The 27,376-nt window shown below is 47.3% G+C and overlaps 1 pseudogene; it reads left to right on the forward strand.

Annotated features, from left to right (window-relative positions):
- The window catches only part of LOC137216739 (mitochondrial import inner membrane translocase subunit Tim8 A pseudogene), a 63,511-nt pseudogene extending 37,576 nt beyond the window's left edge, over positions 1-25,935 (forward strand).
- Positions 25,936-27,376: the final 1,441 nt, after the last annotated feature.

Here is a 27,376-nt window from a genome sequence, read left to right on the forward strand (position 1 = left end):
TAATCTACTTATCTATCTACCTATTTACTTATTTATCATCTGTCATCTGTGTACGTATATATGTGTCTATCATCTATCTATTATTGTTCTATCATCTATCTATCCACCATTTATCTTATCTATGTATCCATCTATCTAATCTATCATCTGTCTAGGTTTATCTGTTATCTATCTATCTATCTATCACCTATCATTTGTCTAATCTATCTATCAATCATCTATCTATCTATCCCATTGGTTTTGTTTCTCTGGAGAGCCCTAACTGACAGAGGGTGTTTCCTATTTGGGACCCCTGGGAGGAGCATAATATTGTCCCCTTTGTGGAGATGGAAATTCTGGCCCCTGCCTGGGAGAAGTTGGTTTTGGGATCAGAAGGCATGACTAACACATGCATCCCCTTTCCCTGGGAATCTTCAGCCCCCTGGTTTAGTCCACCTTGGTATGAAACACAGCTTTCCACCTGGTGAGGCGGAGGGCCTCCCTTCTAATGGACATGAGCCCACTGAACCTTCACCACACTGCACTTAGGATATCTAGGGTGCACAAGATGCCTTCTGCCTAATAAACCACCACATTGGAAATACACAGATGTTTCATCTAATTCTGTCTTCCGGATAGCTTTCTCTTTCATTTGCCTCTCTCCTTTTCTGGCTATTTTCAGACCTCTAATGAGTCAGAAACTTCTAATGGCATTTATTTATCCTCAGATGTGATCCAAAAACCTAAAACAACTGGTATACCGCCAGGCTTATCAAAGGGAAGACATTCACACAGGGTTATACATTTTCCTTTTAATGGTTTGATAACAATTTATGGATTAAGATTCAAAAGGATGACAACAATAAAAACCTATTACGGAATTCTTCTTAATTATAGAAAAATTGCTTCATAAATATTGAAATATGTTCTTATCTGCTAATGCCCTGGTTTTCTATACTTGGACACACTCTGAACACAATTATTTGGTGATTACTCTATTTTTTTAAAACTTTCTGTTCATTAGTCTTTTGGTGAAAGTTTATCCAAGCAAAGATCACACTGAGTTGGAGCGAAAGAAATATGTAATATAGATCATCCCATGAATACAACAGGAAGACAAGAAAACACTTCATAATGTTGACTTACTAAGATTCTGTCCTCCTGGGGCAGGTGAAACATCAACTTTTCTCCTATTTCTCCATATTGATCAACAGTCAGTAAAAGTCAATACAACTGAGTCAATCCTAAAGTTACCTCGTTGAGTTCTTTAATCATATAATATATGAAGAAAGTGTAATGGGTTGAATAATTGTCCCTCAACGACATGCTGGCCATAGACCATAGAACTTGTATTCATGATCTTATTGGAAATAGGGTCTTCAGATTTGATCAAGATTTAAGATGAGGTCCCCCTGGATCAGGGTGCCCCTAAATCCAATGACGACTGTCCTTATAAGAGACAGAATACGAGAGGCAAAGACACAGAGGAGAAATCATGTGAAAACCAAGGCAGAGTTGGGACGTCTTGGACTGGAAGACTCTCCTCACCTCCTTTATTCTTTATTACAGGGAGGAAGGTAGAGTGTACTGAGGTCACACCTGTACAGTCCTGGGCTGGATGACCCCTTCACCTCCTTCATTCCTATGGAGGTCACATCTGGGGTCACCGAGTGGTATTGGCAGTGGTTGTCCATCCGTGGTAGAGGGAAAGGGGACCGGTCCACCCTGGAGGACCACCAGTGCTCTGTGCCAGCATCCCTGGAGCTCTCAGAGCCTGCTGGCCCTGCTGCTCTGTGTTGGCCTCCATGGTTCACTTACATCCCTCAGGATCAGGAGTGGGGGAGAAGGGGAAACTCATCCCACACCCTAAGTGAGCCTGGACCCCACTGGGTCAGCTCTCCCTCACTGGTCAGGGCCACACGCCTGCTGCTGTTCACTCAGACGAGGACGTAACCACCGTCCGTTTCCACAGCCTTTGCTCTTGGCAGGGGTCTCTCACGTGCCGGTTTCCATCACCAAACTTTAGCAAGAGATCACAGAGACCATCTCTAGCCTCCTGGGAACGGGATGGGGATTCTACACTCCCACAGTCTTCATCTCCTAGTGCACGAGCCACTCAAAGGCACCCCTCCCTCGGCTGCTGTCCCCCAGTCTTTGAGGAAGATCAGCCTGTCAACGGATATTTTCTGCTGTATTCTGGTCATTGTGTAGCCTGGGGGCTCCCATCCGGCAACAGCAAGTATACTCCTGTCTTTCTGGACCTTACAGTTGAGGTCCCACAGCTCCAGGGATGGTCATCCCCCCCCCCCCCACCGACAGGACCACAGGGACCCCAGTCAGGATGGAATTGACTGCCCCTTCCTTCTGTTTCTTACGCCAACACACAGCTCCTGTTCAGGCTCCCTCCATACAAAAAATAGCCCATCTCTATGTGGGCAGGACCACTGAGATAGAATTTCAGTCCTGAGCAGAGCCTCATGGTCAGCTCAGACCAGCTGGTGCTGGACCGTGCCCTCTGAGCCCTCAGGCAGCAGTTCCACTGCTGGTAATGGAAAAGACTTGTTCAGCAAATTTGAACCGAAATATAACCAGCCCTCACCCGTTCCCCTCAGCATCAGGCCCAGGCACCTGGCCGGGGAAGAGTTAATTGCCCACAGGTTTACGATGTCCCTAATTGGAGTGGACATGTCCCGTGAGCTCTGACCCCCACCGGGCTGCCAAGATGCCCTGGACGCTGGACGGCCTGGGTGTTATTTAGTACCTGTGAGAAGCCAGCAGGCCCTTTCCCTCCATGTGAAAATCGTTAACCGCAGGGCAAGATCCCACCCCTCCACTTTGCAAGACGGTGAAATTAACTTTTCCACGTTACCGCTGCCGAGAGGCGGCCGTGAATTGCCCTGGAAACAGACTTTTCATTGATTCTGAAGAAAGCTCTTATCCATATGTAACAATGATGACCTTTTAGAAGGTTTGGGAAGCAAATCTGACACCCCATTAAAAGGCAAATGATTTTTTTCTCCACACAAGAAAAAGAAACTTTTAAAACACAGAAGGCTATTAATCAATAATGGGGCTTAAAAAAAAAACATATAGGAAACACCGACATGAAAGTGAAGCCATAAACTTGATCAGAGAATGTGTGCTGAATGTTGTGGCTTAATTGTCAAGCCTGGGACGGTCTCGTTTTTTATTAGCTGCACAAAAGGTATTTTATGGAATGTCACATCGTAATTTGATTTTAAAAGGAATAGGAGGAAAAAGATGTTTTCTGGGGTTCATAATACTGAAAAGACAAACAAACACAAAAAACACCAACGCCGTATCCACCGTAAGCACCACGGCTACACAGAGGAATGTCCTTCCTCCCAAGAACTGTTAAACGTCTGACACATCCAGATACTCCCCTTTGCTCATTGTCTGTGAAATGGTGGTGAGATTTTTGAAAACGAAAAGAATGGCATAGTTCACACTCCAGAGGGGGGAAAATATCTAGAAAAAGTGGAAGAAAAAGTTGACATGCGTGACTTGAGGAGCTGTGTTTGTACACATCACTTATTCATAGGTGAGGGTTTTCCAGGATGAGAGGGATCGTCATTAAAAATTCATGGGCTGAAAGGGTAAACTCGAAATAGGAAGTTGGCCTTTCTGAGTCCCCTGAAATGCCTGGAACACCTCGACGGCATATGAATAATAATAACGAGTAGGTGAACACAAGTCAGATCCAGCTCTCCGGAGACTTCTGCATGTCAACCGTCGGGGCGGGGGGTAAAGAAATAGCATCTGTTGTTTATTAATAACCCACGACTTTTCTGACTTGCATTCTGAAATGAAGAAGTGTCCCAGCTCAGCTTCTGGAAGGCAGATGCTGAAAAAGAACTTTCTGGCGGGAGGGTCCACATTGGGCTGCCTCTGGCGCTCTCCCCAAAAAGGAGAGACCTGGTGTCCCCAACCCAGGGGCCTCTTTCCTATTTCTAACCTTCCTTCCACGGAGATTTGTAATCACTGCCCTGAGTCTACAATTAAAGTAAATACTTGTTGATGCTTTAACCCAATTCATGCTTTCCCAGATGGTCTAAAATGAGCTGTCTCTGCCCTTGGGTTGTTGCCACCGGGAAGACAAGACCAGAGAGACCCACAAATACCAAACCAGCAGACCCACGAGCTGACCATGGACCACGGATGTGGATAATGACCTGCCCCAGTGGGTGACAACTACAAAAATGCGGCTCTGGGAAGAGTTTCTTTTTCTCACACACCTCCCGTACTAGCAAATATCTGGGTGCATTTGCCTAGGGTTGAAGTTCTATCACTTCTCGGAAACATGAAAAAAAAAGCTCCTCCCACATTCACTCTGCAGAGTTTTTAATAAATTGATACATGGATTCTGGCAGTTTCCACTGGTCACTTCCCACGAAACGCAGACCCCGTCGGCCAGGACATCTCTGGTGCCCTGTGGCAGAACCACTGTGTTAACATCCCCTTCCGTGGAGCTGAATCTGACAGCATGTAAAAGTTGTCTGGTGACTGCAAAGACATTCAACGGTGGGTTCATTTTGTTTACTTTTTCCTATTTCTCATAGCCTCGTGGGAGATTAGGCTCATAAGTATGAATTGTTCTTCAAAGATTGATTGATCAACAGTTCCCTCTGGCGCTCGTGCTCATTGGTAGCCATGACAACATTTAAAAGCACAAAGGTCACCCTGGGTTAGTGGCACCAACCCTCACACTGTCCCATCAGGGGTGACCAGGCACTCCTGCCCTATCCTGTTCTGCCCTGTCCCCCAAGACGTGTGTCCCCACAGCTGCATGTCTCCTGAGTCCCTCAAAAAGTCTGTTCCCAATCCCTGCAGATGTCACAGCTGAAGTTTAAAGTAGCCCATTTAAATATGACACCAAAAGCACAGGCAACAAAAGGAAATATAGATAAATTGGACTTCATTAAAATTTAAAACATATGTGCATCAAAGGACACTATAAAGAGAATGAAAATAATAAAAAAGAAAGTGGAAAAAAACAAACCCAGGAAATGGGAGAAAATACTTGCAAGTCACATACCTGATAAGAGTGTAGTACCCAGACTTTGTAAACAACTCCCACAATTCCACAACAGAAAAGACAAGCCACCCAATTTTAAAATGGGCAAAATATCGGAAGAAACTTTTCTCCAAAGAAAATATACAAATGGCTGATAAGCACATGCAAGGATGCTCAACATCATTCATTGATGGGGAAATGCACACCAAAACCACAGTGAGATACCGTTCACACCCACTAGGATGGGTATAATTTTTAAAATGAAAAAACAACAGGAGTCAGTGAAGATTTGGAAAAACTGGAACCTTTGAAGGCACGAAACATTGGGCAGCCTCTGGGGAAAAGAATTTGACCGTTGCACAGAAGGGTAACCCCAGAACAACCAAGTGATACAGCAATTCCACTCTTAGGTATAAACACCAAAGAATGGAAAATAGGAACAGATGCTAGTACACCTATGTTCATGGCAGCAATGTGCAAAATAATCAAAAGGTGGAAATTGCCTAAACGTCCATCAACAAACGGATGGAGGGCTTCCCTGGTGGCGCAGTGGCTAGGAATCTGCCTGACAATGCAGGGGACACGGGTTCGAGCCCTGGTCTGGGAAGATCCTGCATGCCACGGAGCAACTAAGCCCATGAGCCACAATTACTGAGCTGGTGTGCCACAGCAACTGAAGCCTGTGCACCAGAGCCTGTGCTCCACAACAAGAGAAGCCACTGCAATGAGATGCCCACGCACCACAATGAAGGGTAACCCCCACTCAAGACAACTAGAGAAAGCCCATGCACAGCAATGAAGACCCAATGCAGCCAAAAACAAACAAACAAATAAATAAATTTATAAAACAAAACAAATGGATGGATAAACAGAATGGGTTTATCTATCCATACAATGGAATATTATGCAGCCACGAAAAAGAATGAGGCACTGACATAGGCTTCATCCATGGTTGAAATTTGAGGACATAATGCTCAATGAAATAAGCCAGACACAAAAAGACAAACACTGTATGATTCCCTTTATATGAAATATCTGGAACAGGCAAATCCATAGAGACAGAAAGCAGATTAAAGGCTACCAGTAGCTGGGGCAGGGGAGGAAGGAATGGGGAGCATCTGCTGAGTAGATGTGGGGCTTCTGATTGAGTTGCAGAAAAAGTTTTAGAAATAGAAAGGGGCGGTGATGGTTGCACAACATTGTCGATGTACTAATGCTACTAACCGTATGCTTAAAAATGGTTAAAATGGCAACATTTACATTCTATATATTTCACCGCTATTTAAAAAAAAAAAGAGTTGGGGAAGAAACGTAGCCCAAATCAGTGAATGATGTGGGTTCAAAGCAGCAGCAAACGTGATCTATTTCAAATAAGCCCAAAATGGAAAGTTCCGAGAAAATCTGTGAGCTGGAGATGCACGGTCCCACGTTCATGTCTGGGAGCTGAAGGAAAGAGCAGTTTGGAAGATGAGACCTTGGGGAGGTGGGGTCCCCTTGAGGCTCTGCTCACGATGCCATGTGAGATTTGTCTCCTGCAATCACTAAAGAATACAGCTCATCTGTCAATCGCCAAGAGGGCCATGAGCTCCAGCCCAGAGCTCCACGCATGACATCATCACAAAAGGGCCCCCAGGAAGACCCGCCCTCCCTTCTACACGCCTTTGTCCTGCAAAAGAGATGCTGAAATGCAACTCAGGTTTCCAAGGAACAGAGAGAGAATACTAGAATACACGGTCCCCTTTGTTTCAGGACATTTTCACTGCTCCACAAGGAAATGCTCCCCTTTTAACCAATAAATAAACCAAGAGTCCTTTAGTCACTATAAATGTTCGTGAACCACCATTTAGACCGGGGTGGGCAAGCTTTCTGGGTAAAGGGCTAGATGGACAATATTTTCAACCATACAGAGTCTGCTACAGCTACTCAACCTGTGGGATGAAGCAGGAAAGCAGCCACAGGCTACATATAAACAAATGGACATGGTTGTGTGCTAATAAAACTTTATGGAAAATAACAAGCAGGGGGCCAGATTGGCCCAGGGCTGTGGTTTGCTGACCACTGACTTTACAGCACCCACAGCAGACATTCACATCTGCTGCTGGGCTGTGCCCACCCCTGCATCATTCCCAAATTCTGTCTCTGACCCTGCCCCACACCCCTGGCCATATCAACTTCAACTTTGAATTTCCCCAGCCCTGGGTTCCCAATCCAGTGTCTGCTCAGGGTAAGATTTCAACAAATGTTTATCAGTTTAAAAGAACACATGCCTATTTCCCCTGAAACAAATGAATACATTTCCCCCACTTTCCTGGTTCAGAAAGACCTCATTTTTCTAAACAATCCGAATCTGGGAGTTATATATTATCCTTATGACATATACGATCACATTATGTTCTGTCTCGGTGTTCTGTGCTAAAAATACTGCAGCTGACCCTATTTTATGATGAAATCCACTAATGATAAATAATGATGCATTCCTGAGATGCCCCATGGGGGGCCCTAATTGAGCCTGGTTAATTTTAGATGCTAACAACGGAATATAAAATGTCACCGTAAAAAAAAAAAAAAAATGTCACCGTAAACTCGGTGGTGGTGGCCTAGACTGCACGGTTAAAGACACAGGATTGAAGATCATCGAAATGTTTCTCTCTAAATCTTTGTACCTTCCACTCAATTTTGCCGTGAACGTAACACCACTGTAAAAAAATAAAATTGATTTTTAAAGAGGATGTTTCCTTCTCACAACGCCAGTGACAGGACTGGTGCATCTCTGGGAGACAGATTTAATCCAAAAAGCAAACGCATGAGGACAGATTCTACCACCTAAGTGTGCATTTGTGCCCAGAACGTGGCAAGTCACAGGACGTCCCAGTGTACCCTTAACCCCATCTCCATGTCTTTCCAATGGTAAAATTTTAAAAAGGACACACCATTTTCCATAATCATTCTTTCTGGATTTAGAAAGAAAACAGAATCCGTCTTCCAATGTTCAACGGAACAGCCACCCTTGAAAATAGTTTGGCGGTTCCTTAAAAACAACTAAAGTTCTCTACATCTGTGGATGCCAAGGGGGGAGGAGAGGTGGGATGAATTGGGAGATTGGGATGGACATATACACACTACTATGCATAAAATAGATAACTAATGAGAACCTGCTGTATAGCACAGGAAACTCTACTCAGTGCTCTGTGGTGACCTAAACGGGAAGGAAATCCCAAAAAGAGGGCGTAAATGTATACGTACAGCTGATTCACTTTGCTGTACAGAAACTAACACAACATTGTAAAGCAACTATACTCCAATAAAAATTAATAATATTAAAAAACAAAACAACAAAAAACTAAACGTGCAGCTATCCTATGTCTGAGCAATTACATTCTTGGGTGTTTATCCCAGAGAAAGTAAGAGTAATACAAAAATCTATACACGAATGTTTATAGCAGTTTTATTCATGATGAGCAAAAACTGTAAACCGCCCAGATGTCCTGCAGTGGTTGCATAGTTCAACATAATGAGATCCACCCATGCTATGGAATACTTACTACTCAGCCGTAAAAAAGGACGACAAGCGGCTTCCCGGGTGGCGCAGTGGTCGAGAGTCTCCCTACCGATGCAGGGGATGCGGGTTCGTGCCCCGGTCCGGGAGGATCCCACATGCCGCGGAGCGGCTGGGCCCGTGAGCCATGGCCGCTGAGCCTGCGCGTCCGGAGCCTGTGCTCCGCAACGGGAGAGGCCACAACAGTGAGAGGCCTGCGTACCGCAAAAAAGAAAAAAAGGACGACAATTCATCCTTGAAACAACATGGGCGAATATCTGGGGAATACGATTAGTGAAAAAACACTGATCCCCAAAGGTTACCCACTGTGTGTCTACGGCACGTTCTTGAAATAACAGAATTATGGGGAAAAGGAGTCTGTGAGTACTTTGCGTGGAGAAGCAGGGCCCGCGGGCAGGAGGTAGTGGGCGTTGTCTCCAGAAGCCCAGCAAGAGGGGTCTTTGTGATGGAATGTTGTGCATTTCACTTAGGATCTCAGCGCCCCTCACGGATATCGTCCTATACTGTTGGCAAGACGGTACCCTTGGGAGAAACCCGGCACACGGTACACGGGATCTCTCTACATTATTTCTCACAACCGCATGTGAATCCACAATTATCTCAAAATTAAAAGTGTAATTTTTGAAAAAGAAAGAAATCTTCTGGGAGTGTCTGCATGCACTGTGGACATTTTTAACATGTGGAAACATGGCGTTCCTGGTCCCAGTTGAGGTTCTATTTGAAACTCTTCAGGTCGGGGGTTGGTGTAGCCCTTGATTGGACGGTCTTATGTTTTTCTCCTTTATTTCCATAGCTCGTATTTTAATTTCAGCCTGGAGCCCTCTAATTGGAATGTTGTCCACATCCTGGGAGACTCCACAATCCCCTCTGTGAAGGTGGTGTCTGTTCAAACTCGGGTATCCGTCACTTTCTCGGCCATCACCTGCAGAGCTAGAAGCAGCCAGACACTCACCTGTGCGTGGATATAAACCAGGCGCATCTCCACATGCCAACCATGTCATCACCAGAAATACTGTCCCCTCTTCTGCACGCAAACCCATGCTGGACACCTGCCGGGGAACTCATCACCCCCTCCCCCTGCCAGTGACACCAGTGTTCCTGACATCTCACCTTGGAGAAATCCTTCCTTGGCTACAGTCTTCTGTGGCCAAAGTTGACCAGGCCAGACCCCTCCTTGTCTTGAACTGACCAGAGGGTGGATGTTGACCTACACTGGCCCTGAACTTTCAGTCTGCAGGGGTGCAAAGTGACAGGGAGACCAGATGTCTGAGGTCAAGGTGTCCCAGGACCGTGCTCCCTCCAGAGCCTCCAGGGGAGGGTCCTTCCTGCCCCTTCCAGCTTCTGGGGGCTCCAGACGTCCCTGGGCTTGTGGCCACATCCCTCCTGTCTCTGCCTCCGTCTTCACGTGGCTTCTCCTCTGTGTCTGTGTGTCTCCTCTTCTGTCTCTTAGAAGGACGCTGTCATTGGATGTAGGGCCACCCTCCTCCAGGAGTACCTCATCTCAGATCCTTCACTGCGTCACATCTGCAGAGACCCTTTAGCCAAACAGGGTCCCGTTCTGCGGTTTCAGGTACTCATGACATTTTGCAGAGGTATTCAACCCAGGACACCCTCCAAGTCTAGGAGGCCCAGAACTTTCCAGGGTATCCCCATCCTTGCTGCAGAAAACCAGTCTGTGTTTGTCTTGATTTCAACTGAAAGGGCTGCCTGATTGAAAACAAAAAAGCACAGTGGCTCTCCTCCCTGCCCCTAAGAAGGGACCACATAGACAATGAGCAAAGAGCTCACACAGGGGGCATCCCAGACCCCAGCAGATGTGGAGGCACAGCCAGAGGGCAAGAAAGCACGAATATACCCCCCAGCTCCGTCTCTCCTCTCCCACCCCAGCCACCTTCTGTCTTACCTGGAACAGAGTCTGCTGCCCGGTCGCCCACTGCTGCTCTCACCCCTTCCCCTCTGTTCTCCGCATGGCACACTTGAGAGACACGGTCACCTCCCACCTCACCTTCTGCCTTAAAACCTGCAACATCCATTGCACATAAAAAAGAAGCCGAGTCCTCGTCCCAGACCAGAGGCACTGTCTGTGCCATCTGTCCCGTGTGTGTCTCCTGCCATCTTTCCCAGAGCCCACACACCTGTGTGGCAGCAGCTGAAACCCAGATCCTCACCTGTCAGGACCTTTGCCCCCTGCCTGGAGTGCTCTCCCCCAGTCCTGGCTGCTTCACCCTCATTCTGAGGGCAGGGAGCCCATGGGGCTGACCTCTCCTCCAGGTTTACCTCACTGATCCAAGATCTGTATTTCAACAATGGTATGGAAATCACACTTATATATTAAAAAAAACAAAACAAAAACCAAAACCTTCTAAAGCTATGCATTGGGAAAAAGAAGGGCTAGTGAAATTGTGCCCCAAATGTGAACAGTTACCTCTAGGTGGCTATAGTGTGAAGAATCATTTTCCACCTTCTTTTCTCCGTTTGCCAAATTTTCCTTAGAAAGCATGTGCTACTTTTAGGAAGGGAAAATTAATAATAGACTCTTTTTAATAAATTCAGTATTTAAAACTTCCAGGTAGCGCTTGATGAAGAAAGGCAGCCCGTGGAGAATTCTTCTGTAAAAATGAAGCACATCCTATTACTTCCCCATTTTCAAATGTAATCTTTCACTATGTCTGTCTCCTTTAAGAAAGCAGATACCCTATCTGGGAGAAAAGGGAGGGTACTTAAATCATGTGCTTTTATTTTCACTGCACTTTACCTGGGAAGGGGACGTTGTAGTGTAGATCTTTGCTGCCCAGTGGGATGGGATATTGAGATTTAATGTGTGAAATGGGCTCACACAATTTTGGAGACTGAGAAGTCCCAGGATTTGCCACCTGCAAGCTGGAGACCCAAGATGGTATATGTTCCAGTCCAAGGGCAGGACAAGATGAGATGAGATGCCCCAGCTCAAGCAGAGAGGCAGGAGAAAAGGGGGCAAGTTCCACCTTCTTGTGACTTTTGCTCTAATCTGACATTTAACTGATTAGACAAGGCTCACCCACCCTGGGGAGGGCAATCTGCTTTACTCAGTCCAGAGATTCAAATGCTAATCTATCCAGAAACACCCTCCCAGACACACCCAGAGTCACGTTTAGTCCAGGGGCCCTGTGACCAGACAGGCTGACACATGGAATTAATCCAAGGACTGTTCATTCTGCCCTGGCTGTTCCTCGAGACCGGGGGGTCCTTGATTTGATTTTCTTGTGAACACCAGTTGGGATTGGGTCCAGGGCATTTCCCTTCACAAACGCCCCCTGGATGCACCCCCAGGTCTCAGGGATCTCCACACGACTTGAGCATCTTTTGCATAAAACTCTGTGGCTTCCACGTCCATGTTGGGGTTCTTAACCATCTTCCCCGCCATCGATTTACCTTGCCAGTGTCCAGGCTCGGAGACATGCCCTGTGGAGGATTAACAGGGAAACCACTTTCAGAGGAGTCTTCGCTACTAAGGGGGGAAAAAGCACTAAGTTAAACCCACAGGGTCTGCTTCCTTTTTCTTTATTACTGTGCACCCAATAGACTCTTTATTTTGCAAAATATATCGACTGCATGCTGACTCCTGGATAACGGGCTTCTCTACTCTGTTACGAGGATTAAATTATTAGCGATCAATGGCGCCCCTCGTAGGGATGCAGAATGTGCAGTGCGTATACAGATGTGCAAGCCCCTCCAACTCTAGCACTCTCTCAACTGCATCCGTTTGTTCAAAGGCGGCGAATCTCAAGCAAGATGGGAGAGGGAAGCAGATAGACAGAGCGCCTCCGGGGAGCATGCTCAGGATGGAGACTAGCTTCCACGGCGACAGGAAGGTGGGTTTTCTCAAGCCCGTCATGGGAGAATCCCTCCGTGTCTCCTCTGTCTTCCTGTTCCCTTGGTGAGCACCAATGGGAAGACCCTTGGCCACCAGCCAGTGGCATAAATACCAACATCACGGACACTAGCCAACGTGGATCCAGGACAGCGTGTGCTGGAGGTGTCTCTCTGAAAGCCCAGAGTCCTCTGCCTGCGTGGGGTGGACTCTGGGCATTGGGGTGTCCCGGGATGGGCCTTCCCAAGTGCTGGGAGGTGATTATGAGCTCAAGCGGAGCAGGTGATCCACAATCGTCCAACCCTTCACTCAGTGCCCACTACCCCCGGGCGCTGAGAAGGCCAGCTGGACACGACAGACAGTGTCTCGGGGGAGCACGTGGACAGATCCAGAACTTGGGAACGAGGCCAGTGGGGAGTGCCTGGGGGAGCCACTTCAGCTGGGAGGGGCTCTCCATGCACCTGTGGACTTTGGAGGCGAGAGAAGGGTGACGAGCCGGGTGTCCATGGGGCAGCGCAGGGAAGGACCTGGCAGTTTGAGGAGCCCCAGGGCCACAGAGGACGGTAAGCACGCACCTTACCGAAGGGCCGAGGAGAGGCCCCAGGGACCCTGTGGGACACAGCGTGGTCTTTGTTTCAGCGTGGGTGCCGTGGAGGGATAGCTGGACAAATTGGGAAAGTCCTGGAAACAGGAACAGAGCCAGGACTAAAGACCAACAAGGAGGCCCCACGATGATGCAGGCGCAGCAGCAGGGCGTGGATAGACCAGGATTATGCTCGGATGACGTGGACACCCTTCGCAAGGTCTCAAAGGACAGACGTGAGCACCAGGCTGTGAGGACACTGCCCACGTAGACCTGCTTTGTCTCCACCAACGAATGAAGAGGGAACAACCTTAATCGGTGGCCCATCCCCTCCCAGAACCAAGCTCACGGCACGCCCAGGTATTAGGAGAGTCAGAACACCGAGCAGGTTTGTACACCTCTGCAGGTCAGCATCCATGAGTCTGGGTATCTGGGTTACCTGCTTTCCTCCGCCGTGGCACAACTCCCCACAGGCTACGAGGCTTCAATTCAATGAAACATCCGACATCCAGGGATGTCCCAGAGACCCCGTGACCCTTCCCTTGTGGCTCAGGCACCCGTGTGCTGTCCCAGCTCCCCAGAGAGGAGCTTTCCTCTCACGTGAGCCTGCAGAGGCTAATCTCCCAGGTAGTTCTCTCTGCCATGTGGGTGCTGTCTCAGCCACTTGAAAGGGGAGCCATAGACAGATACCAAGCCATCATTAAGATGCTCGTGCCCAGAATGAACAAACCAACAGGATCACAGAGGACGTCTCCTGTAGGTGGCCGGGGCCCTGCCTGGGCCTCCAAGGGGGTCCCCGCCTCGCCGGGGTCAGAGCGTCTCCGTCACCAGCGGGACCGGGCACCCATGTGTGCGTCACAGCCCTGACCCGGCCCCTCGGGATGCCAGGGCCTATTCTACATACATTTTTTCGCTTCCGACGTGGGCCGGTGCTCGTCTGTCTTTAATAGATCTAATTATCAGAAAACGCACTTTGCAATCAGCCCCACACGACACAGGCCTGATTCTTCCGGCGTGCCAGCCAGCTGTGTGGAAAGGCACAGCTCTAATCTCTCCCCCTCCACATGGTCCAGCAGATGAAAGTAATTTTGTGCTCAACTGTCTATAAGTAATTAGGCTGCGATGTAAAGGGGTCTTTATGAATCCGTTCGGAATGAGGGTATTCGGAGTAATTATGAGCAATCGTCCCCCTTACTAAGATACACCTTATGCATTTTACATGAGCCCCCATTATTAGCATAACCTGACTATCAAAGCCCCCCGGATCCACTGACTTCCTTTTCATGTAACAGGCTGAAATTCCCCAGAAATATAATAATTTGAAAACAGGGGCGATGACGGTGATCAGCTTCAGCTGTAATTTGTTACATTTCTCTCCTTTGTTTTTTGCCGGGTAGAGATGCCGGCCCATGGAGGCCCCATTGTACACACGAGCGAGCATTCCTCCTTCACCGCGAGGTGGGTTTTGGTGTGCAAGCGGGGTCTCGTGGCCATAACGCACGTCAGGCACACACACGGAATGCCGTCATCTTACTCATTAGGAGGGCACAAGACGAGAGCTCCATTATGCTGAGTAAGTCGGACTGACTCCTGGGCCCTGTGACTTTGAAAGACGGGTCATATTCACCTCCGACCAGACACTCCTTTAGGGTTCCTCCGTTCAGACCTTCTGGGGTCACGGTGAAGGGTCTGCATTGGAGCCCCCAGAAGGTCTGCCCCCAATAAGTTTCATTGCACCCTCTGTGCAGAACTGGCTGCCCTGTGCCGGCCAGATGTTAGAAGGGGCTGCTTGAATCGGAGGGAGAGCGTGAGCCCTCACATCACGTGGACGTTCGGAGACCTAAAAGGAAATAGGTGGGACAGTATATTGAATGTGCCTGAGATGTTTTATGGCTCTGGGTTTTTCACGGCCAGCCTCCTGGGTCAGGCATAAACATCCTTTAACTTTCTCAAGATGCCCCCAACTTTCTTGCTCTGGAGTGTCCAGGAAGAGGTGGTCAGAGATGTTTGGGGTATGTAGAGATGGTGAGAAAAGGAAGAACCAACCCAATGTCCATCAACAGGTGAACGGGGTCCATGCACACAGTGGAATATGACTCAGCCGTGAAAAGGAGTGAAGCCCTGACAGGCTACCACGTCGATGGACCTTGAACACACGATGCTCAGTGAGAGAAGCAGACCCAGAAGGACACACAGTGTGTGATTCCGTTGATAGGAAACGTCCAGAACAGGCAAATCCACAGACAGAAAGCAGGGTTTTGGTGCCAGGGGCTGGGTGGGGGGGGCGACTGCTCATGAGGACCGGGTTTCCTCGTGGGGGGATGGAGATGTTTCAGAACCAGATAGAGGTGCTGCTTACACGACATTGTGAGTGTGCTAAATGCCTCTGAATTGTTGCTTGGAAACGGTTCACTTCCCGCTATGCAAATGTCACCTCAACTTCTTAAAAGGAAGAGAGAAGCTATATAGATACATACATATATATATACACACATATATATACGTAACTTATGTGAGACTAATTTCATGCTGTAGAATCAGCACTGCAAGACAGAACAGGATAAAATACCACATCCATACAACTCAGAGGTATTTGGACATTTTTATCTATACAACTCAGAGGTCTTTGGATATTTTTATTTATGCAGCTCGGTGGCATTTGATCATTTTTATTTATGCAACTCAGAGGTCTTTGGTCACTTTTTCCGATGAAGAAAACTGTGTACATCTTTGCTTAGAAACGAAATGATCCAATTTATGACAAGGGACATAAACATTACCTCACACACAGGACTCCCCTCAACACGTGTGACCTCAGAGTGGGTCCTTTGCCACCCGAGGTGTTTGCTGTTCACCTCGAGTCCACAACTTGCTCCCTTCCTCTGGGAAGGCTGTTCTGGCAGCTCCCTTCTCCAGTTTAGAGTAACCGCCACCACGTGCTGCAGGTGACATGAGATTATGCCGTGAGGCCCCGGCAGGGCTACACAATTCACAGGGAACCCACACCAGCTCTCCCAAGGTTCGCTCTGCTGGGGAAAATGGTGGTTCCTGCAGCTCCGTGGGGACCTCGCTGATTCCCCCCAAAACTCAGGCTTTATCTAGACAAAGACCAGCATTCCCCCAAGCGGCGTGTGTCTGCTGCAACTCCAGCCATACGCCGATCTGAAAACTCTCTTGTTCCCTTTAGAATTTATGTCAGCAGAGACCATCCACCAGAAAAAAAAAAGAATTGATTTTTCATTCACACACGCGAGCGAGCATGGGCTCCCAGCTCTTAAAGACGATAATTACATTGTTTTCAAACATCCCCCATCACACCAGCTCCATTAGGATCCAAATTGCTTTCCCACAATTTGAAAGGAAAATATTTCTCTGCGGAGATGATGGCAGACGTTACATTTTCCGCAGCCGTAATGTCCACTCCGTGCAGAGGGCTGTTAGGACCACCTCCAAGCTGACAGATAACCATGATGGGATTTCACTCATCCTGACCTGGTGATAAATAAGCGGTCCAGAGGCAGCGATGTACTGGGTTGGTGATGCTTGTTACGCGCTGCTTCAATGATGATGGAGTGGACGCCCGATTGCCTCGTAATTGCTGGCTTGGTAAACATCCAAGTGTTCGTCCTCAGTGTTCCGCTAAAGCGGTTAAGAGGTCTAACTCCTTAATAGCCGCGAAGGAAAAAAAAAAAACAGCCGGCGGGGCTGGTGGGGTGACGGGGAAGACTATTTCTTTGGACACGTAAATGCTTTTGGGCCGCTGGCTAATTGCACTGGTCCAAAATGTCCTTGAGGAAAGCCAGGTCAGAGTTTTGTTTTTCTTACCTCATCTGCATTGCTTTTTTTTTTTTTTTCTCCCTCAGCATCATAACTGGACCATCAAGCATTTCTCTAAGGCTTCAGGATTCTGTTTACAAGAGAGACACTGGCTTGGGAACCAAGGGGCCTTTGGCCATGTCCCGTGCTGCCACTGAGAAGCTAATATTAAAAAGATAATGCTGGCCACTGACACCAATCCCTTCCCAGAAAGAACTGTTCCTGGAATGTAAAGAAGAATATCACTGCAGAAAAAGTACCACTAACTGTGGTGTCTTAGCAATTCCCTGCACCTCCAATGGGTGGGGGGGAAAAAAGGTATAATTCACTGTATTTCCAAATAACATTAAATTGTAGTCAAAATATTTAGTGCTCCAGTCGATTTGGTCCAAAGAAGCCAACTGGTTGGAAAGAGTTTGTGGAATAAACACAAAAATACAACGTAGCAACGATTAGACAAGACCCATCCCAAATTTTATCAGCCTTCTTAAAACCAAAGAGTCATCAGTAAAATTTTTCAATGGGATCCAGGTTCGATTTCAATGATGCATGTCACTGGGGTCAGGTAAAAAAGGTTTTTGTTCGGGTTTTTTTTTCTTTTTGGCCACAGGAGGTTCAAGCTGCCCTTTAACACCAAGATGGTTCGAGGCATTTATAGACTCATCAGCCCTATTTTCAGATTAAGATTCCGTAAGGGTGTAACCATGCATTTTCCCATCTTCAACCCCAGGTGAGTTCTGTAGTTCATCATGGCGTCCATCTGATGTCCCTGGATGCAGGTGACATCGTAGATATCCCAGAGGTTGACTTTCTGGGTTTGAGATCTCAGCCGGACGCCCAGATGTGGTGTCTTATTCCTCTTGCCTGTTCCTCCAAAGCTCACTGCAAATTTTAAAAGGCATAAACCTTTAAGCAATGGCATTTTGAGCGCCCGTTTCCCCATGAGAAGGGACCTGACATCACAGCAAATGTGTGAAAATGGACTCCCCTGATTTTGTTGGCCAGAAGCACACAGACCTGGCAGAGAGACGCAGTGACATCAGGTGATGTTTGGGGTTTAGCAAAAAAAAAAAAAAAAAAAGTATTCAACTATTTTTTTCAAATATTTTGGTCTTGGCAAAGCCTACTTTTTTAAATGTGTTTTCCTTCATTTTAAGACCCATGAGTATTTCGAGGGAAATGTAATCCATCTGACAGAAGCATTTTTTTTAGCTCACCACAGACAAAGTGAGAAAGCACCACTTTCACTGGTACTTAGAAACCATGGAACTGCTGGGGGAAGTGTGGTCATTTCCCAAACTGAAATATCGTGCAAGGTATGAATGATAAGAAGACGACGAAGAATGCAGTGACTTACCCAGAAGCAACAGATTCGGAAAGGAAATTCAACAAGGGAACCAGAAGTAACTCCCGCTACATGATACCTTTATTCTTTGTTTGCAACCAGACTATATCTAGAACACATCCTGGGCATGGCAGGGAGAAAAGAAATAGAATAAAACACAAACTCTGTGTCCTCTCATAAGTAGCATGGTTCCTAAAGACAGAGAAAGAATTGGAGAGCAGTGAAAACGCAGCAGACACAGCTACAGGAGAGACTCAGTTCCGCAAACTCACTGGCCACATGGCCACAAGTACCTGCATCTTGTGGTTGTTATGTCTTTCCGTGAGCAGCTACTGGGCTCCAGTGAAGACACAGAGATGGACAGACGTACCAGGAGGAGATCTGGATACAAGTGCACTCGTTGCAGGAATCAGAACTCGGTGAGTACTCCTCAACCAACTTTTTATTTTGTCTGTTTATAGAGAAATAAAAGCCCCAAAGGCAAGGAGTTCATTAGAGGAAAGCAGAACAGAATCTCTGCCAGGGAGGAGTCCCCAGTCCACGGTGAAGGAGCCCTCAGTCCATCCAAAGAGGAGGGGAGAAATCTTCAATCCATGGCAGAAGAGCCCTCGGTCTAGTCATTGTAAGCCAATTCTGCAGAACCGAGAAATGAACCACGGCTCAAGTCACTGGGGCCTCTGATCTCCTTGGACCTCAGGGAGCTGTGCCCACAACACGGGGGAGCTGAGCTGGGTACCAGGGGCCACCCACTTATCTCATCCCCAAGAGGGACAGAGGCAGGCGCAGGAGTGGAGGGTGTGAATATCCCAACGAACAGATACGCAGGCATTCCTGAAGCATCAGAGAAAATTTAGCCAATAGGGTTAACACTGCCTTAAAGGGCTTTTCCACAGGGAACATCAGATTAGTTGCCAGGGGCCAATCTTTCCTGCTTAACAAAGCTGCAAAATATTCTAATGTACTCCTCTGTACGATGCTAGGGATCTGCGTTAGAACGTCATCCAGCAGAGTCAGCATTGCTGTTTCTGTAACGATGGAAGCCTCTATGTGGTGGTTAATGTTGTGTCTACTCGGCTGCACCTTGGTGCCCAGAGGTGTGGCCAGACATTCCTGCGGATGTGTCTGTGAGGGTGTTTCAGGATGAGATTCACATTTAAATCGGTGGACTTTGAGTAACGCACATTGCTCTCCATAACGTGGGTGGGCCTCATCTCATCAGTTGATGGCCTGACTGGAGCAAAAACATTGATATCCTAGAGCAAGAGAGAATTCTGCACAGATGGCCTTCAGACGTCAGCTACAACATCGGCTCTTCCCTGGGTCTCGAGCCTGAGGTACTACCCCAGAGATTTTGGACTTCTAGCCCTCACAGTCATGTGAGTCAGTTCCTTATAACAATCTCTTTCCCTCTCTCTAGGCTATGGATATAGACAGATAAATAGCAGATAGATAGATGAGAGATAGATAGATAAAAGATAGATACATAGATACACAGATAGATGCACAGATGATAGGTAGACAGACAGGTAGATACATAGTCAGTTCTGTTGGCTCTGTTTCCCAGGAGTACCCTGGCTAATACAACCTGTCTTCCTTTTCGCTCCTACCGTGTATTTTCTGGCAATGTGACTCCTGTGCAGCATTGTGGGTGGCAATGAGACAATAGCTAGAAATGTACAGATAAGTGTTATGCCGTAATTATCATCAATAGGAAGCCTTGGCAGAAGAAAATATTGACATCGTCAGCTGGCCCAAGGAAATGTGAATTGGATGTATCCTTGTCACCTGCTTCAACCACCGGGAAACTCCAAGACAGGAAAATACAATAAATAACCTGAATTCTTTTTGCAGGTGAGTTCTATTTAGACGTTTCACCATGTTTTAATTCCATAAAATTGCCTACTTGTGTGAGAGAGGAATGCTTGGATATCTACCTGGAAATTTCACAGCATGTTTGGAAACACAGGGACGTATGTTACAGCCCACGAAAGGGCTGGATCCCAAGGACCCCCACAGCTACGGTCCTTGCCATGAAAACAAAGAATTGAATCATCTGTAGGAAAGGCGTGTTTGATTTAATTTCCTGATCTCTGCAACACGGCCTCCCTGTACTTGGCGAGGGTGGCGGGCAAGGCTCCCAGCCCAAGTGCCCGTGAATATTCCATTAGAAATCAATTAACCCACGTCTGCTCAGAAACACTCCAATCATCCGAGGTTACACGCCGTGCCTGATGCATTTATAACCCCCATGTAAGTAGTCCCCGGAGACCCCCTAATGTGTAAACAGCATAAAAAATGATCCTTTATTCCTGCGAGCTTCACCTGCCACCTTAATTGAATAAATGGGGCTGTGATCCAGGAACACTTCTGCACACACGCATCACGGTGACTCATCCACCACACGTGGACACACGCCCACCTCCCCGCTCTCCCCTCGCTGAAGAGATAGTCCAGGACGATTCTCTTGTATTGAATGCACATTCTGCTCCAAATACTGCAGGTCCACACTTTTCTCCTCTCCCCATCCCCAGCCTGCAGAAGGAATAGAAATTAACGTTTAAGGCAACCGTGTCTTATGTCCTACGTATTTAATCGTATAGAAAGGACACGTCCGACTGTGAGGACCATGCCCCAGATGTAAGCTGATTTTACCTTAAACAAAACCCTACCTGCCGGTCAGGGAACCACCTGTCATGACCCAGTTTTGCCAGTCTGTGGGACGTGGCCCAGGCTTGCCCGTTTAGAAAGAAAAGGAATGACAAGCGTTTTGGAAAACGCCCCCAAAGCTGCACAAGTCAACACCAGGCACAGTCCCCAAATCTCCCTTAAAATGAGCTCCATGCCTCCGCCATGGCCCTGGGGCTCTGTCCCGCCCAGAGCCCGCCTGCCCTCGACGCCACCCCCCGACGCTGTCTCAACACCAGTGTGCTTTCCTAGACACACCCCACCCCACCACTACCCCCGACCACTGGTCACTTTCCCTATTTGATGCCCTTAAGAATTCTCAACAGTGCCTGGGTTGTGTCACGGATGAACTAGGTTCCACTTTTGTCATCTTTCTCCCTCTCCTGGAATGCATGCTTTTCCCCCCGGTAATCTTCAACTGTGATAAAACAACACAACATACAATTTACCACCTTCGCCTTTTTTAAGTGCACAGTGGAGTGGCATTAAGTCCATTCACATGCCACCATCCCCACCATCTTTCTCCAGAACTTTATCATTGCCCCAGACTGAAACTCTGTGCCTGTCGCATCCTAAATCTCCGTCCCCCTCCCCTACCCCTTAGCACCGCCATCCTACTTCTGGTGAATTCAGGAATCACCTGAATGATGAGTGGAATTCTACAGGAGTTATCCTTTCCTCTCTGGCTTATTTCACCGAGCATCATGTCCTCGGGGTTCATCCACGTTGTAGCAGGTGTCAGAATGTCCTTCCTTTTCGTGGCTGAGTCACATCCCACTGTTTAGATATATCCCATCCTGTTTATCTAATCATTCATCGATGGACTTGCTTCCACATTTTAGCTACTGTGACCAGTGCTGTTGCAAACGTGTGTGTCCTGGAAACGATGATGCTTGAGTCCCTGAATCTGCCTGACATGTGCCTGGGCTGCAGTGGGTCCCCTAAACGTACGTGCCAACTAAATTCCAGCGCTCTTCCCTTTTTTTTTTTTTTTTTTTTTTGCGGTACGTGGGCCTCTCATTGTTGTGGCCTCTCCCATTGCGGTGCAACAGGCTCCGGACGCGCAGGCTCAACGGCCATGGCGCGCAGGCTCAACGGCCATGGCCCACAGGCCCAGCCGCTCCGCGGCATGTGGGATCCTCCCGGACCAGAGCACGAACCCGTGTCCCCTGCATCGGCGGGCGGACTCTCAACCACTGCGCCACCAGGGAAGCCCTCTTCCCTTTTATTATTTATTGGAAGCCACTCAATAACTGTACTTCGTAGAATGATAATCCCTCTTTCAGAGATGGAGAAAGTGAGACGTGGCACGGTAATTTTCCCACTCTCTCATAGCTGGGAAGTGGCACATTTGGGGTTCACGCCGAGAGCTGACCACTTTGGAGCTGGAGGTATGATGCCATGTGGACCATCGAGGCAGCTCCAGTTCAGACACTGCAGTGGGTCCCGAAAACTCCAGGAACCAGTTAACCACTGTCAAATATCGAGTCCTCCCTCGGGCCGTGGTTCCAATTCATGACAGAAGGCAGGCAGAGCTACTTGGGGTTAAATACACAAGAGGTCGAAGAGACAGTAGCCATGATGTAGTTCCCCAGAGTTTAAAAGACAAAGGGTCCCTGGTAAAGACATGAGCAACTTGCTGACCTGCGGGGGCTCGAGCTGATGGAGAGCATGAGAGATGGGGAGAGATTTCCCAGGAATCAATCCCTAAAGGACGGAGCCTATAGGAACCAGAAGGTGGGTATGACGAACTGAATAATAACCCCCAAATGCTCACGTTCTAATCCTGTAAACTGTGAACTTATATGGCAAAGTCTTTGCAGATGTGATTAAACATCTCAAGATGTTTAATACAGTACCCTGGATTATCCAGATGGACCCTAAATCCAATGACAGAGTCCTTCTAAGAGACAGAAGAGGAGAGACACAGACACAGAGGAGAAGCCACATGAAGACGGAGGCAGAGACAGGAGGGACGCGGCCACAAGCCCAGGGACGCCTGGAGACCCCAGAAGCTGTTAGAGGCGGGAAGGACCCTCCCTGGAGCCTCTGGAGGGAGCACAGCCCTGGGACACCTGGACCTCAGACGTCTGGTCCCCAGGAATAGGAGAGGATGAATATGCAATGTTTTAAGCCCCTGGTTTGTGGTCATATGTCACAGCAGCTCCAGGACAATAACACTGAATGATTTTGAAGTCTCCTCTCCAGCTGAAACTTCACATCAATGTATTTACATGTCTCTCTCACTTTGTGTTTGTCCACTCAGTCTGCCAATAACAACATGCCACAGATGGGGTGGCTTAAACAACACCCTTATTTCCCACAGTCCTGGAGGCTGGGAGTCTGAGATCATGGCGTGGGCACATTAGTTCCTGGTGGTGTTCTCTTCCTGGCTTGCAGGCGGCCACCTTCTCTATGTGTCCTCACACGATGAAGAGAGAGCTCTGACCTCTTCCTCTTCTTATAAGGATGCTGATTCCATCATGGGGTCCCCACCCTCATGACCTCATCAAAACCCAACCACCTCCCAAAGGCTCTACCTCCTAACATCATCCCACTGACAGTCAGGGCTTCTGCATATGAAGGACACACATTCCGTTCACAACATCACTCGTACGTTGGACTCTTTTGATGGGAAAATATGTATGTAACCAATTTAACAGGCTCTGGGAGTAGTTTTTACTGGAGAATCCTTGAGATGTATCTGTCCCTACCAGTGTCCCCAGGGTGCACTGGAGGAGGCTGTACACAGAGCTCTCTGATGTGGGCATCGCGGGTACCAAGCATAGCTTTTTAGGGTGATACCTTAATTGTCACTCATAGTCTGCCACCCACATGAAGATGATGACTATGAATCCCAGTCTCCCACCAGGACACCAAGCCCATCAGGCACAAGTTACCTGAACTTAGGTACAAGGTCACGAGGAAAGAAGCAATTGCCAGGGGATCCGCATGGCCAGACCAACGTAAACCCACACGGGTCTGGACTTACAGCCTTAGGGCTGTACCCTGAGAGTTCCCCACATGATGACAGTCCTGGTGGCGTGGCTCCCACCCCCTTCAAATAAACAGAATAATGTTAAATTATGATCAACATACTATTCTGTGTCCTTAATTCTCAGGCACTCTCTTTATCTAAAATTACTGAAATCAAAACATCTTTCAAAAAGAAATGGACACGTGAACCACAGTGGATTTTATTTTTCCAATAAGTCCTTTCCTTTCAAATCACTTTCCGTTCAAATCACTAGTTTATTAGCTCATGTCATCATTAGATTGAGAAAATACGGTGCGTGCTCCAAGGAATGAAGGTGAATATTTTAAAACATTCTTCGCATTTATGGATTGAATATGTGTATCCTCCCAAAATTTATATATTGAAACCCCAGCCTCCAAGGCGATGCTGTCAGGAGGTGGGGCCTTTGGGAGGTGACGAGGTCATGAGGGTGGAGCCCCCATGGATGGGATTAGTGTCCTTATAAAAGGGACCCCAGAGAGCTCCCACGCCTCTCCCACCAGGTGAGGACACAGAGAGGACGTCCATCTATGAACCAGGAACAGAGTCCTCACCAGACATTAAGTCTGCCCTCGGCAGGACCTTAGACATCCAGCCTCCAGCACCACGAGAAATAAATATCTGTGGTTTAAGCCCCCGAGTCTGTGGTATTTTTTTTGATAGCAGCCCAAAGAAATTAAGACATTCACCAAAAGGATTTTCTGCTTAACATTTACGTAAGTGGGAGAAAAAATAACGTCAACTAATTGCATACAAATGAGCATTCTGTTTAAACAAAGTGTTACCCACTCACCAATTCCTGCTGACTTCTGTAAACACTTCTCCTTAATGCTACATCGTTTCTACTTAAAGCCCATTTAAATTAATTTCATTTCTTCAATTTCCTAGAGAGCTGACAGCAGGGTTTGGGTTTATAGGAAGAGCATGAGGTGAAGCGGGAAGTGAGATTAGAAATCTTTGGCATATGACAAACTTGATCAAGTTCTTGGGGTCCACTCAGAAGGGACACAGCAGAAGAACATGTTTAACTTTGATTTTTCACTTGCCTTAGCCAAGGAAAAAAATGTTAAAAGAGGGGAAAAGAGATGCTATGAATAACTATTACACACACACACACACGCGCGCACTCACACCCATGCATTGCATGAACACAGAACACCTACAATTGCCAGACAGAACAGCTGGAAGATAGATGTGCAATTTTGGTAAGGTTGTGTTATTAATACAATTGCTTATTTTAGAACAAGCAGTCTGAGGACCGTTGTAAAACTTATTAAAAGTGGATTTTTCCATGAGTCTATATATATTTTAAAGCACACCCCGTGAAGTAACTGACATGTTGTTCTGAGCTGTACGTAAGCAAGTCACTTGTTTAAAGGAAATTTCTGGTTCCACTAGAGAGTTCTAGGTTAGAGGTTTCTGCGGCGGCTTTTATGTGCTAACTCTCATAAAAAGTCCTTCCAATCTGGGCAGTTTTCTCACCATTGCCCTCTCTCTGTTTCTAATTGTGAGTTTTTCTGGGAATAAATACCACTTGGAGGTCAGCACCGCCAACACAACCTCCTCCTTATTGGGCATTTAGAATTGCTCCTCAGTTTGATCTGTCCTTGAAATACTCCACTTTTGTCTTGGGCAAGAAGCGGAAACAAAGACTTTATGAAATTAGCAACCGAATAAAACTGCTAGAGGCGATGTGAAGGTCGGCGAGTTGGGCCGCGCTGGTGTGGATTCCTCCTCGTCTTCCTCCACAGCAGGTTTGGGCTCGGTTGACCCGCAGCTGCAGCATTTCATCGAGGTGGAGACTCAGAAGCAGTGCTTCCAGTAGATGGTGCACCAGATGAGGGAACTTTGTTGGGAAAAGTGCACGGACAAGCCTGGGCCAAAGTTGAACAGTTGGGCTGAGGCCTGTTTTGTGAACTGCATTGAGCGCTTCATTGATACAAGCCAATTCATCTTGAATCGACTGGAACAGACCCAGAAATCCAAGCCAGGCTTCTCAGAAAGCCTTTCTGACTGACCTCAGCATTACCTCTTTGGAAAAGGGAGGTAGTTCAAGAAATGAAGAGCAGTTGATGGGACGGTTGAAGAAAAGGTGGGGGATCGGCTCCCACCTCTGTCACTCTTGGGACATCCTGTCATCTGAGAAAGAACAAAGACCAATTTTTGTGTGTGGGTGGGTTTGAGGGTCAGATGTGTCTGGGGTTGTGTTTTTTAATGCTAATCGTGGGAAAACGATTGACAGATGAACGGAAGACTCTACTAGATGTGTATTATTGTATGTGGGACGATGCTTTCTTCGTAGTCCCAGTAACTGCTCCCTACAATTTTAGTAGAGGAACTGCTCTATAATTTGATAGTGGGACCACATAGGTAATAATCTGTTATTTGTGTGGGTTCCTTTCAGATTTCTGGAGAGATCGATATACATCTTTGTGTCTCAGAAAGGGCAGCAGTGGGAGAAAGAGTAATTTGGTACTTGCCTGTAGGCCTCCTTATCTAATGTTTGATTATCAGTGCTGGAAAAAAAATGTATGGATTATTCATACAGTACATTTCACCTTTCTAGGTTATCTCCCTCCTTTATACTGTGATTCACTTAAATATCTATATAAAGTACAGTCTCGAGCTAGTACAGGTACCTTAGAGTCTAGAGGCCTTTAGTTAAAGGAATCTAGCCAGCGAACGTAATTCTCATACTAAACTGCCACAAGGAAGAAGTTAACTTACCCTGTATATCAGGGCCCCCCAAAATAGAAAGATGTGCCTAAATGAAAAAATAAGTTATAAAGATTTAGGCCAGTCAAAAACTAGTAGCTCTTTCAGATAGAGGTGCATGCCTAATGTAAATCAGCATCGTTTCTGTTTACTGTGTTCTTTTAATCACTGAAATAAAAGCTTCTACAAGAAAAAACAAACAAACAAATACACTAGAGGCACTGAAAGAGGGTGGAGGTAAAGCAAGCATCCCCCTGGGAACTGTGCAGCCACTGCCTCCTTCATCCATGTCCATCTGCCTGGTTCCTTGTCCTTGATCCCAGATAATTGTTCAAAACAGGAAGCTCAACCAGAAAGACTGAGCTGGTCCTGTGAGCATTTCCAGGAGGACACGGACCCACCGTCTCTTGGGAGAGGGGTCTGAACGAGCCTGCGATGGGGCAGAGTCACCCCAGGCGTCAGGATGGGTACTCCCACATTCTCTTCTTGAGAGTTAGCAGGTGATACACAGCCTGCCATCTCACATAAACAGTTTGGTTTATTTTCCCCAAATGCATGCTCTTCACACTGGGCCCTTCTCGGGTCCCTCCAGAGGGTCTCTTTACATAGTTCTCCACTGTTCATCCCCTTTAGAATCAGCTCCCAGGTCTCCCGTGGAAGTGGTCTGGCACACAGCTCTCTCCCCTCCCCTTATCCCTCATCACACCATCCTGCTGGCCCCAGTCCCAGCTCCCCTTCCTGGGCCCCATGGACACCCCCAGAAGAAGTGACTGATGGGCAACCCAAGTGGTTTCCC

Source organism: Pseudorca crassidens, chromosome X (genome assembly GCF_039906515.1).
Source record: "Pseudorca crassidens isolate mPseCra1 chromosome X, mPseCra1.hap1, whole genome shotgun sequence".
Classification (NCBI taxonomy): domain Eukaryota; kingdom Metazoa; phylum Chordata; class Mammalia; order Artiodactyla; family Delphinidae; genus Pseudorca; species Pseudorca crassidens.